Source organism: Ranitomeya imitator, chromosome 5 (assembly GCF_032444005.1).
Source record: "Ranitomeya imitator isolate aRanImi1 chromosome 5, aRanImi1.pri, whole genome shotgun sequence".
Classification (NCBI taxonomy): Eukaryota; Metazoa; Chordata; class Amphibia; order Anura; family Dendrobatidae; genus Ranitomeya; species Ranitomeya imitator.
Window position 1 is genome coordinate 43,663,208 of NC_091286.1, and position 13,040 is coordinate 43,676,247.

Here is a 13,040-nt window from a genome sequence, read left to right on the forward strand (position 1 = left end):
AGAGGACGCTCAATACGATCATTGGAAAAGCCATGAAGACGCATGAGGTGATTTTTGATCATTTTAGTTTCACGTTTACGCTGCAAAAAAAACTTGCATCTTCTTCATGTCTTATCGGAGTGCTAGAAAAACAAAAACAAATAGAAAACACCCAAAAAGCGGAAAAGAAACATCAGTGACAAAAAAACACTACAAAAACATTCAGCAAACGAACAAAAAACGCCCCCAAAAAAAGACGTTTCATGTGTATAAAACTGCAGAGAACGGCGGCCGTACTCGTGACGCGTCTTCAGCTTTAAAAAAAACGGATGTTTTTCTTTCTATAAAAAACACATTGTGAACAAACCCGAAAAGTGGCCACCTCGCTTCTTTTTCCATTGAAATTAATAGGACGCTATTTGAATGGCATTTTCATGTGGATTTCAGGAGAAATCTGCCCCAAAATCCACATAAAAAAAAAAAAAAAAAAAATCCGCGTAAAAAAAACTCCTCTGTGTGAACAGAGACGTAAACCCCGTGCTTCTGACACACTTGCTGTTTTTTAGTTCTCTCACGTGTTCCCACGGCAGCTGCGCCTCCCGCTGCTCAGTAACCCTTCATGTGCCACAATACTAACAGCACATTCCCTCAGCGCTGCTGCTGGTAAACTTCACTCCTTCCTGGCCACGCCCCCTTGTCCTCCCTGACATACAGGCCCGGCGAGTGTTTTGGCGAAGGCGATGACGTCACCGCAGCTGTTGATTGGCCAGTGATGATCTCATGTTACATCCGGGCCTCCTCGCCTCCCCCCCACTCGCATTGAGGAAAACAACATTCGCTCTGCGTTTCTTGACTCTCACTCTAGCTTGAGCCTACAGCTAAGAGCCATTGGTCCATTTGTCCATCAATCAAAACGCCTTAACCAATCCGAATTCAAACCCCAAAGACAGCCTCTTCCTCGGCGACAAACAAGGTTCGTTGACTCTTGACCAGCAAGAACTTGCTTCAGCTCTTTGGGCCTCAAAACCGAACTAGCTGGAGTCGGAGGAGCGTACCGTGTCGTGTAATACTGACCTGCGCGTAGTTCGGGTTAATATGGTAAAGAAATAGCTGTACGGCTGCGGCTGTAAAAACTTATGCAAGCGGCAGCCAATCGCAAGCGTCGTACTAGGGAACGTCGCTTTTGATTGACGTGCTCTCTGGCCAATCGGGTGTCGGTTTAGTTCGGCGCTCGTCCAATCAGAGGCGGGACGGCGTTATCTCGGCTCCCATCCCCCTCACGCCGCTGCGCTCGGTCGTTGGAGGAGAAGAGTCGTGTTCGTTAAATGGCCGGTGTAACGTCATATCAGTTGTGAGGCCTGCGTGCGTCTCAGTCACGATGAAGCAGTGAATTCAGCGTCCTGTCGCTGCAAGGTTCCCGGTCTTCCTCAGGGAGGCGTTCATTTTTTTTCTATTTTTTTTTTAACCTTCGTTTTGGCCCAAGATGTACTCGGCGGTTTCCTCCCTCAGTGCGGCCTCAAAAGGCGTCCTGGTGTGACAGGAGCAGGAGACGAGACCGCGTGCGCTGGCCGTGTAGGGAGGAGAACACTGAAACTTGTGCTGTTCGGTAAGTGACGTACCGAGAGGTCACACACACACCTCAGGCCGGGGCTGCTGTCACAGGCCGTCATGGCCGCTCACCGGAGCAGGTCCTATCCGGGCCCGAACTCCGCCTGGCAGGGAAACGTAACGTGCCCCTAGCAACCAATCACAGCTCAACTTTCATTTCTCACGAGTAGAATTTAGAATGAAAGCTGCGCTCTGATTGGGTGCCAGGTGCTAAACGAGACGGATACTTTCAGAAAGTTTTCATCTTCCCTCCATGTACTTGCATGCATCTAGATAAGAAAATGTAGAGAAGGGGAAGGGTCACATGTGCACAGTGTGTTCTGCAGGACATGTGCCCATATGGGGGCTACAATCGCCAAGATACCCTGCATCATTGCTCAATTGCATGTTATCTTTTTTTGCTGTAAGTATATTTTGCCCTTTCCCCCCCCCCCCCTCTCCTTCTGCACTAAATTCACCAACCAAATTTGAACAAACAAAAACAATTTTTTTTGTGTGTCACCTTTTAGAGGGTAAAAAAATGTGAGAAATTCTTTTTCAATTACTACATTGGACTGGATTACATTTTTGTGATAAATGTTGACTTTTTCTGTAAAAGTCACAAATGATGAGTCGGGTAAGGCTACGTTCACATTTGCGTTGTGCGGTGCTGCGTCGGCGGCACAACGCAGCGTTTTGTGACGCATGCGTTCACTTTTTCATGGTTTTTGGCGCAGAAAAAACTGCATCATGCAGCGTCCTCTGCGCCCTGACGCATGCGCTGCAGTGACGCATGCATCACAGAACGCAAGTGCAACGCATGTCCATGCGCCCCCCTGTTGAATATAGGGACGCATGCGTTGCCGCGGTTGCGCCCGACGCAACGCAAATGTGAACGTAGCCCAAGTTATCCAGAAATCTTTAAACCCTGTCCAGAGTGGAATAATTTATTATTATACACAGGGGTATACCTTTTTAAAATAGACTGGGGAGGAGGGTCATTAAAAAAAAAAAAAAAAAAAAGCAAAATGCTGGACTTAACAAAAAATGGATACAAATGCAATAAAGAATCCATCCCTTGGTGTTAATAAAAAAAAATTAATAAAAAAAAAATATATATATATATATATATATATATATATATATATATATATATATATATATATATATATATATTATTTTTCTCTTTGACTGTTTTGATAGGTATAACTCGTGTTGGATATTTTTACTTTGGGGTATTTACAGTATAATTTAAACGTAAACAACATAACGATTTTAAAGGAAACCTGTCACCAGTTTTGTCCGATATAAGATACGGCCATCACCTTTCAGGGCTGATGTACAGCATTCCATAATTTTGTATATCTGCCCCCAACCTGACCTGTAAGAGAATAAAAATACCTTTCATACTCACCTATGGGGCGGTCCGATCCAAGGGGGGGTGTCACTCTTCTTGGTCCGGCGCCTCCTATCTTATGACCGCCGCCCTCCCGGTTTCTTCGTGTGGATGACTTGTCGCTGCATCATCCACACAGGCTCCCTCGACAAAGAAGAGCGACACCCCTTGGACCGGACCACCCCACAGGTGAGTATAATAAAAGTTATTTTTCTTCTTACAGGTCGGGCTGGGGGGCAGATACACAGCATTATCAGCACCTAAACAAAAATGCCCACTTGGCCAGCGGAGGGCATACCTCCTAGGCCATACTGAATAAACCTAAAAAAGCCAGACACATCAGACCACTAGGATAATATTTATATTGCTAGATCAAAATAGATCATGCTTAAATCCAGGTCCATGCCAAAAGTAGAGGTATCAGAGAAAATAATAAGTATACAAAAATGCGTTTATTAACATTAAATATACATAAACTTAGTATAGCTAAATATAATATATGGACAAAAAAAGTGAAAAGAAAGACAACAGCTAAAAGTAGCATGCATAGATGGCAAAAAAGGATGCTGAAAGAGAACATCAAAATCCAAGCACCCTTGCTCTAACCACATACCAGCATGCACTGGATGATCACGCTTAAGTTATTGCTCCTAAAGTGCACTCTGTCTAAGTTAACAGTCCCTAAAAGTCAAATCCTATAAATAGTGGAAGGCAGGGAGCACAGAATATGTTCCGGGTAACAAAACTGAGCATAGAAGTCACTGAAGTTAAATTAAGTTACCTTGCGACATGACAATCCATAACGCCGCCAGGGACGACACCGCACATGCGTGGAGTGCGCTCCTGCCAGAGCAAGCAGGGGGAGGAGATGACTGACGGCTATGTTGGAACATGGAGACATCCCCCAGCATGGTGCGATCATCCACTGCTGGCGAGGGCGGCCGCGTGCCACATGGAGGGGGCGGGAGGGCAATTGTCATCACGCCCATCTCCATGGCAGCACGGTCGATCCGCAACGCCGCCAGGGACGACACGGCGCATGCGCGGGGTGCGCTCCTGGCAGTGTGAGCAGGGAAGGAAGACAAATGCCGGGTATATTAGGGTATAGAAATTGTGTATCAAAGCTCCGCAGAGGCAAAACAAACCGCACGCAAAGACCGCATACTAAAATTACATATAAGATGATTTACATATAAGATGATTTTGCGTGGATCCAATAGAAAAATATAAAGAATTATAGAAAAATAAGTAGCTGAACATTATGCCTACCTTAATTAAATATCTTGGGCTAATAAAGCTATAATAAAATTAATAAGCCTAAACTCCCAGACAAACCTCAATAACACATTGTCAGATATAAGAAAACGGAGTAGGCCAATATAGCGCCCATTACCAAGAATAGTATAAACCAATCATGTACAAGTCAAAAGGGTAGATGTAGATAAAATCTAATCAGCCAGTTATAGTAATTACACATTAGCAGCGTGTGATTAAATAATACAGTACATAATTATACTATGCCCAAGCGAGTTTTAAAGTATCGGTAAAATCTGATCCAGTCTGTATTTGGTCCCTGCTTGCTCTGGCAGGAGTGCACTCCACGCATGCGCTGTGTCGTCCCTGGCGGCGTTGTGGATTGGCCGCGTTGCCATGGGGATGGGCGTGATGACGCACGTCCTCCCGCCCATTCTGTATGGCGCGCGGCCGCCCTCGCCGGCTGTGGACGATTAAATCATGCCGGAATGTGCGCCGATTGGACCGAGAGCCTCCTCATACCCTACATATACCCCAGCCCCTCCTTTTATTAACCACGCCTCCTGACGAAGCCCCGACAGGTGAAACGTGCGTCGAGGCTCTCCCTTGCTCATTGCACGCCGGCATCCATACCAACATGTCGCAAGGTAACTTAATTTAACTTCAGTGACTTCTATGCTCAGTTTTGTTACCCGGAACATATTCTGTGCTCCCTGCCTTCCACTATTTATAGGATTTAACTCTTAGGGACTGTCTTAACTTAAAGGGAACCTGTCACCTGAATTTGGCGGGACTGGTTTTGGGTCATATGGGCGGAGTTTTCGGGTGTTTGATTCACCCTTTCCTTACCCGCTGGCTGCATGCTGGCTGCAATATTGGATTGAAGTTCATTCTCTGTCCTCCATAGTACACGCCTGCGCAAAGCAATCTTGCCTTGTGCAGGCGTGTACTATGGAGGACAGAGAATGAACTTTATTATTATTATTATACATTTTTATAGCGCCATTTATTCCATGGCGCTTTACATGTGAATACGGGGCAAATATAGACAAATACATTAAACATGAGCAGATAACAAGGCACACGAGTACATAAGGAGGGAGGACCCTGCCCGCGAGGGCTCACAGTCTGCAGGGGGTGGGTGAGGATACATTAGGAGAGGGTAGGGCAGGTTCAATCCATTATTGCAGCCAGCGGGTAAGGAAAGGGTGAATCAAACACCCGAAAACTCCGCCCATATGACCCAAAACCAGTCCCGCCAAATTCAGGTGACAGGTTCCCTTTAAGCGTGATCATCCAGTACATGCTGGTATGTGGTTAGAGCAAGGGTGCTTGGATTTTGATGTTATCTTTCAGCATCCTTTTTTGCCATCTATGCATGCTACTTTTAGCTGTTGTCTTTCTTTTCACTTTTTTTTGTCCATATATTATATTTAGCTATACTAAGTTTATGTATATTTAGTGTTAATAAACGCATTTTTGTTTACTTATTATTTTCTCTGAGACCTCTACTTTTGGCATGGACCTTCTAATTATTTAAGCACGATCTGTTTTGATCTAGCAATATAAATATTATCCTAGAGGTCTGATGTGTCTGGCTTTTTTAGGTTTATACAGCATTATAGAATGCTGCATATCAGCCCTGAAAGGTGGTGGTTTTAAAGGGAACCTGTCACCCCGTTTTTTCAAGATGATATAAAAATAGCGCTAAATAGGGGCAGAGCTGTGCTTTAAATTAGTGTATTTTTGGAGCCTTTATTCCCCACCTATGCTGCCGAAATACCTTTGTAAAGTCGCCGTTTTAGGCTGTCACTCACGCTGGTCTGGTCATATGGGTGTGGTGGCAGCGCTGTTTCTCCCCCAGATCTCCGTTGGTGGCGTAGTGGTGTGCGCATGCCCAGCAGGCGAATCCAGTGCGCAGGTGAAGGGGAAAAAAGCACGATCTGTGCTATTCCGCGGTTTATTGGTGGGCGCGGCTATCTTTGTGAGGCCGCGCATGCGTAGATGGTACTTCTCGGCTTCCCGGGGCTTCAGGAAAATGGCCGCGGGATGCCGCGCGTGCGCAGATGGAGATCGTGGCGGCCGTTTTTCTGAAGCCGAGTTCGCATCTCGGCTTCAGGTATTGGTATTGGTAAACTGTATTGGTAAAAACTTGTGAAACCTAATCTTTAATGAATTTGGTGGGGTGAAAAAGATTTGCTTTAGCTACAAACCCTGCACCTCTCCACTGCGGATTTATCAAAACCGCTGCAGAAAAATCCGCAGTGGACCCTAGTACGTGTGCACATAGCCTCAGGGTATGTGCACACAATGCGGATTAGGCTTAGGAATTTCTGGGGCGGATTCTGCCTCTCCTGGCAGAAAACGCACCTGCGGATTTGTGGCATTTTTTGTGCAGTTCTGCAGCGTTTTTTTTTTTTTTTTTTGATGTGCGTTTTTGCTGCTGTTTTCTTGCGAATTTGCGGCATTTTTTTTTTACCCCCTGCGGTTTTCTATAATGGAATGGGTACAAAAACGCTGCAGATTCACAAAAAAGTGACATGCTACTTCTTTTAAACCGCAGCGGATTTTCCACCAAGTGTGCACAACTTTTTTTTTTTTTCTCATTGATTTACATTGTACTGTAAATCAATTGCGGATCTGCAGCGTTTCTGCACTGCAAAAAACGCTGCGGATCCGTAGAGAATCCGCAACGTGTGCACATACCCTTAGGCAGTAAACTGGTTAGAACAAAATTATTTTTTAATCTTAAACCATAGACTGCCTCATTACAGATGGCGTTTGTTTAAGTGTAGGCAGATGTAGTTGGAAGTGTTAGGCACAAGACTACATACCGTATATACTCGAGTATAAGCCGAGATTTTCAGCCCAAATTTTTGGGCTGAAAGTGCCCCTCTCGGCTTATACTCGAGTCACGGTAGCGGTGGGGTCGGCGGGTGAGGGGGAGAGGGCGCTGACGCATACTCACCTAGTCCCAGCGATCCTCGCGCTGTCCCTGCCGTCCCACAGGCTTCTGTGCTGCAGCTTCTTCTCCTCTTCAGCGGTCACGTGGGACCGCTCATTAGAGAAATGAATAGGCGGCTCCACCTCCCATAGGGGTGGAGCCGCCTATTCATTTCTCTAATCGGCGGTAACGGTGACCGCTGATAGAGAAAGAAGCTGCGGCCCCGAAGACCGTGGGACGGCAGGGACAGCGCGAGGATCGCTGGGACTAGGTAAGTATGTAATATTCACCTGTCCCCGTTCCACACGCCGGGCGTCGCTCCATCTTCCCGGCGCCTCCATCTTCCCGGCGTCTCTGCTCTGACTGTTCAGGTCAGAGGGCGCGATGACGCATATAGTGTGCGCGGCGCCCTCTGCCTGATCAGACAGGCACAGCCAAGGGGGAGATATGAACGCTGCAGAGCATATATGGGGCACAGCCAAGGGGGAGATATGAACGCTGCAGAGCACTATATGGGGCACAGCCAAGGGGGAGATATGAACAGTGCAGAGCACTGTATGGGGCACAGCTATGGGGAATATGAACAGTGCAGAGCACTGTATGGGGCACCGCTATGGGGCAATATGAACGGTGCAGAGCACTATATGGCACAGCTATGGGGAAATAATGATCTATTTTTATTTTTGAAATTCACCGGTAAATGCTGCATTTCCACCCTAGGCTTATACTCGAGTCAATAGGTTTTCCAAGTTTTTTGTGGCAAAATTAGGGGGGTCGGCTTATACTCGGGTCGGCTTATACTCGAGTATATACGGTACTTTTTTTGACATACAAATGTAATCCGAGCCTTAGGGCTCTTTTCCATTTGCGAGAAACACGTCCATGTCTCGCATGTGAAAACCAAGCTGTGGCGCCGGCACTTGGGAGCGGAGCGTGCGGCCGCATAGCAACACATGGAGCCGCACGCTCCGCTCTGGAGTGCCGGCGCCACAGCTTGGTTTTCACATGCGAGACACGGACATGTTTCTCGCAAATGGAAAAGAGCCCTTAGATTTGGTTACATAGTGCTGATACAGTCTGCAGAGTCATACATTTAATCATTGCTTCCTAGTGTCATAACATGAAGGTTTTGGGCCCCATTGCAAAATCTGCGTGAAGGCCCCTCAACTCTCGGGTGACTTTAATGATATTCTACCCTTATGAGCAACTGCAAACTCTGCATGTATGCCTGCCACTCATGTTGAAAATCTTATTTCCTCCTGAAAAATAAAGTCTGGAGCAATTATTCATATTGGATGGTTGGCCAAAAAGGGCAGGTGTGACATTATTCCAATCGTTTTGCCCATCTGAGGTGTTTTCCACTTTTAGCAAACTGACCCCTAAAGCTGTGAGGCACGTAAAATAGCCAAATTGGTCTACTCCAGTTTCTGTTTTGACAGCAGCTATGACTTAATATTGACAGTACACATTACCGCTGCAGCCAATCGCTGAGCTCATTGTATCTACATCAGCAACGCCATTGTGCTCAGCGATTGCCTGCAGCAGTGATTCCCACTAGAAATCACTGCTGCAGTCGAAACGGAGGTCTGAACGGTAGCGAGGGAGGGTGAGTTCATTTGAGGTCCACTTGGCAAAAATGGGAAAAACCCTTTTAAGGCTCTGTTCATTTTGGGTAGGCCGCTAATTTGGTATCTGTCTGAACCCTTGTACCCCAACAACTAGAATTGGGATAGTCTTGGCACCTGCCCATGCTTTCTAGTCAAATGACTAGAGCCGACTCTAGTTTGTCCAGGGAAAGTTTGTAAATGGGTTATAGGGTTAGTTCTCAGGATTAGGCCTCTTTTCCACTTGTGTGAAAAAAAAAAAACGGTCCAATTTACGGACCGAAAAAACGGATGTAACGTATACGATTGTCATGATATATATATATATATATATATATATATATATTCGTATACGTTACATCCGTATACGTCAGTATATGTGTTTTTTTTTTTCTTAAAGTCTCTATACTACTTGGCTCTGTGCTGGGCAATATACCGTACTACGTGGCTGGGCAATAGACTACGTGGACATGCATATTCTAGAATACCCGATGCGTTAGAATCGGGCCACCATCTAATGCATATAAGATAGATAGATATTCTATGTGTATATAGCTACTCTAATCTAACCTGTCAGTGTGATTTTACTGTACACTGCGCTGAATTACTGGCTTTTTCAAAGGACAGCGGTGCGTTAAAATCGGACATCAATACGGATGTCATACGGATGTTGCGATTTAAAAAAAAAAATAAAAAAAAATATAGATATAGAGAATATATATATATATATATATATATATATATATATATATATATAATGACACACGGTTAATAGCAGCGGTAACGGAGTGCGTTACACCGCGGGCCGTTACCGCTGCCATTAACCCTGTGTGAGCGGAGGGGATTACGGAGCTGGTGCCGGGCAGTGAGTGTAGGCGAGGGACTAATCGGACTCTGCCCGTCGCTGATTGGTCGCGGCAGCCATGACAGCGTATTAAAAATCATAATATCATAAAACCATCATTTTTAATAACGCTGGTGCTACAAACGTGACATTGGTACACTCTGCTGCATATATTTGCCACAGAGTTTTCACTGCTCTCCAAAGGGCAAGGTCTGTGGTATATCTTTATCTGAATATTTATTGCAGATATTGCCGCTGTGGAAAGGGACATGTGAATGTGGCCTGAAAGTTCACTTTCTGTTTAAAGGGAATCTCGCCCCAAAATTCGCTTATAAAGGTACCGTCACATTTAGCGACGTTGCAGCGTCGCTGGAGAGCTGTCACACAGACAGCTCTCCAGCGACCAACTATGCGAAGTCCCCTGGTAACCAGGGTAAACATCGGGTTACTAAGCGCAGGACCGCGCTTAGTAACCCGATGTTTACCCTGGTTACCAGTGCTAATGATAAAAAACAAACAAACACTACATACTTACATTCCGGTGTCTGTCCCCCGTCGCCGCTGTGCTTTCCTGCACTGACTGTAAACGCTGGCTGGCCGTAAAGCACAGCGGTGACGTCACCGCTGTAATCTGCTTTACTGGCTGGCCGGCGCTGACAGTGCAGGGAAGTAGAAAGCCGAGGGACGCGACAGACACCGGAATGTAAGTATGAAGTGTTTGTTTTTCTTTTACATTTACACTGGTAACCAGGGTAAACATCGCTGAATCGGCGTCACACACGCCGATTCAGCGATGTCTGCGGGAGATCCAGCGACGAAATAAAGTTCTGGACTTTCTGCTCCGACCAACGATGTCACAGCAGGATCCAGATCGCTGCTGCGTGTCAAACACGATATCGCTATCCAGGACGCTGCAACGTCACAGATCGCTAGCGATGTCGTTGTGAAGTTGGTCAGTGTGAAGGTACCTTAAGCTGCAGCCACCAGGGGCTTATCTACAGCATTCTGTAATGCTGTAGGTAAGCCCCCATGTATCCTGCAAGATAAGAAAAACAGGTTATATTATACTCACCCAGGGGCATTCCCGGTTGGGTTTGGGTCTGATGGGTGTCGCGGTCCGGGTCCAGCACCTCCCATCTTCATACGATGACGTCCTCTTCTTTTCTTCCTGCTGCTGTGCAGGCGTACTTTATTTGTCCTGTTGAGGGCAGAGCAAAGTACTGAAGTGTGCAGGCGCCGGGCCTTTGAGACCTTCATGTGCATGCATTTTTTTTTTTTATTTTTTTTTTTTTCCTTCTCTTGGTTTCTGACAAATTTTTTCCTGGTTGGAGCGGATTTGAAGTCTGTTTTGGATTTGTGTGTGTTTTGTTTTATTTTTTATGCTAGAAATTTTTACACAAATGTTGAAGTTACCGTACTTTTTGATCTAAAAAGGTAAAATACAATGTTTAAGAGTTTTTTGTTTTTTTTTTGGTCAAAAATTTATAACAAGTGTATGCCTTGTTTTAGTATTTGGAACATAAAGCAAACTAAGGCTAGGTTCACATTGCGTTAGTGCAGTCCGTTCAACGCATACGTTGAACGGACTGCGTTATCGTAAGTGCCGACTTTTGCACAGCGCTTACGCAGATGGAGCTTCTGCTAGCTCTCTGCGCTAGCAGTGACGGACCCGGAAACGCTGCAGCCCGCGTCTCGGGTCCGTCACTCAAATGACGGCACATCGCTAGAGCACGCCCATTGTGGGCGTGCGCTAGTGATGCGTCTGACATTGCAGTCTATGGCGGCGTTGACGGACAACGTTACACCGCGTTATGCTGCGGTGTAACGTAGTCCGTCTAACGGACTGGGGGTCACGCAATGTGAACCCAGCCTTACACAAGAAAAAAAAGTGACTTAAACTCCCATAAGGGTAAGTTCACACTATTTTTTTTTTTTTTTTTTTTTTTTTGTAGCAAAACCTGATCTTTTGGCAGTAAAGAATCTGCAGAAAAACTTGTTTTCCTTGCGTTTTTATTTTTTGCTGCAGTTTTGGCATGCAAGATTTCTCTTGTGCATGCTGATAGAATAAGGTTTCGGCCCAAAAACTGCAGCAAAACCCTATATCTGTGTGGTGTTTTTTTTGTGTATTTGATTTTCAGCGTTTCTTCACCATTTATTCATTTCAATAAGTGAAGCGCTGCAAGTGACATGCTCTATTGCGCAAAAAAAATGCAAAGCACAAAATCCTGATGGGGGAAAAAAATGTGTGTGCATAAGATTTCTAAAATCTCTCATAGACTTTCTGATACGGTAAAACACAGCTGAAAATTTTCATTAAAAAAATATTGAACGGTCTTAAAGGAAACCTGTCACCAAGTTTGTCCAATATAAGACAGGGCAGATAAGTACGCCTGTGCAGGAGCGTGATGCCGGGGAGCCATGAAGCAAGCAGGAGGGCGGCAATCATAAGAAGATGGGTGGCTCTGGACCCGGAACTGCGACACCCATCGGACCGGACCGATTACCTACCTATCTGAAGGATAGGTCATCAATGTGTGATCGGTCGGGGTCTGACACCCGGCACCCTGATAAGCTATTCTCAGTGTCGCCATCGGCCGTCTGGAAATTAATTGTGGAGCTGCTCTGTCTTTTATTTGAATAGGAGGTGGATGTACAGTACCCGGCCGTGGCCAGTATCGGGAGACTGAGCAGCTCTGCAATGGAGCATTTCTGGACAACGAGAAGAGCTGATTGGTTGGGGTTCAACACCAAGCACCCTCACCGATCAGACATTGATGACCTATCCTAAGGATAGGTTATCGATGATAAATTATTGGACAACCGCTTTAATCAGGAAGAACAAAGGGGTGCCGGGCGAGAAATGGTGAGGGCTGGTTTACTTGGACACACCCCAATGCGCTTATTGTATAATGTGTATTATGGCTTGATATCTATATATTTATTTTTTTTCATCTGGCACATCATACTACTACAATACAGGTATCATTTATATTGCTTCTTATGAAGAAAGCACATGTCTGTATTCTCTTGTAGGATATATGGTGGAGATGAATAAAGGCCCCTTCACATTAAGCGACGCTGCAGCGATACCGACAACGATCCGGATCGCTGCAGCGTCGCTGTTTGGTCGCTGGAGAGCTGTCACACAGACCGCTCTCCAGCGACCAACGATCCCGAGGTCCCCGGTAACCAGGGTAAACATCGGGTAACTAAGCGCAGGGCCGCGCTTAGTAACCCGATGTTTACCCTGGTTACCATGCTAAAAGTAAAAAAAAACAAACAGCACATACTTACCTACAGCCGTCTGTCCTCCAGCGCTGTGCTCTGCTTCTCTGCTCTCCTCCTGTACTGTCTGGGAGCCGGAAAGCAGAGCGGTGACATCACCGCTCTGCTTTCCGGCTCACAGCCAGTACAGGAGGAGAGCAGAGCACA

The 13,040-nt window shown here is 45.8% G+C and overlaps 1 protein-coding gene across 3 annotated transcripts in view; it reads left to right on the forward strand.

Annotated features, from left to right (window-relative positions):
* The first annotated feature begins 808 nt into the window (after nt 1–808).
* Nucleotides 809–13,040, forward strand: part of PPM1B (protein phosphatase, Mg2+/Mn2+ dependent 1B) — a 57,560-nt gene continuing 45,328 nt past the window's right edge. For 2 of the 3 annotated variants that reach the window (XM_069768612.1, XM_069768610.1), the window contains exon 1: nt 1,220–1,585. The gene's annotated coding sequence lies outside the window, so the exon portion shown is untranslated. Of the gene's footprint in view, nt 953–1,219; nt 1,586–13,040 lie in introns of those variants that run through there. The other variant, XM_069768611.1, reaches the window with a different exon arrangement.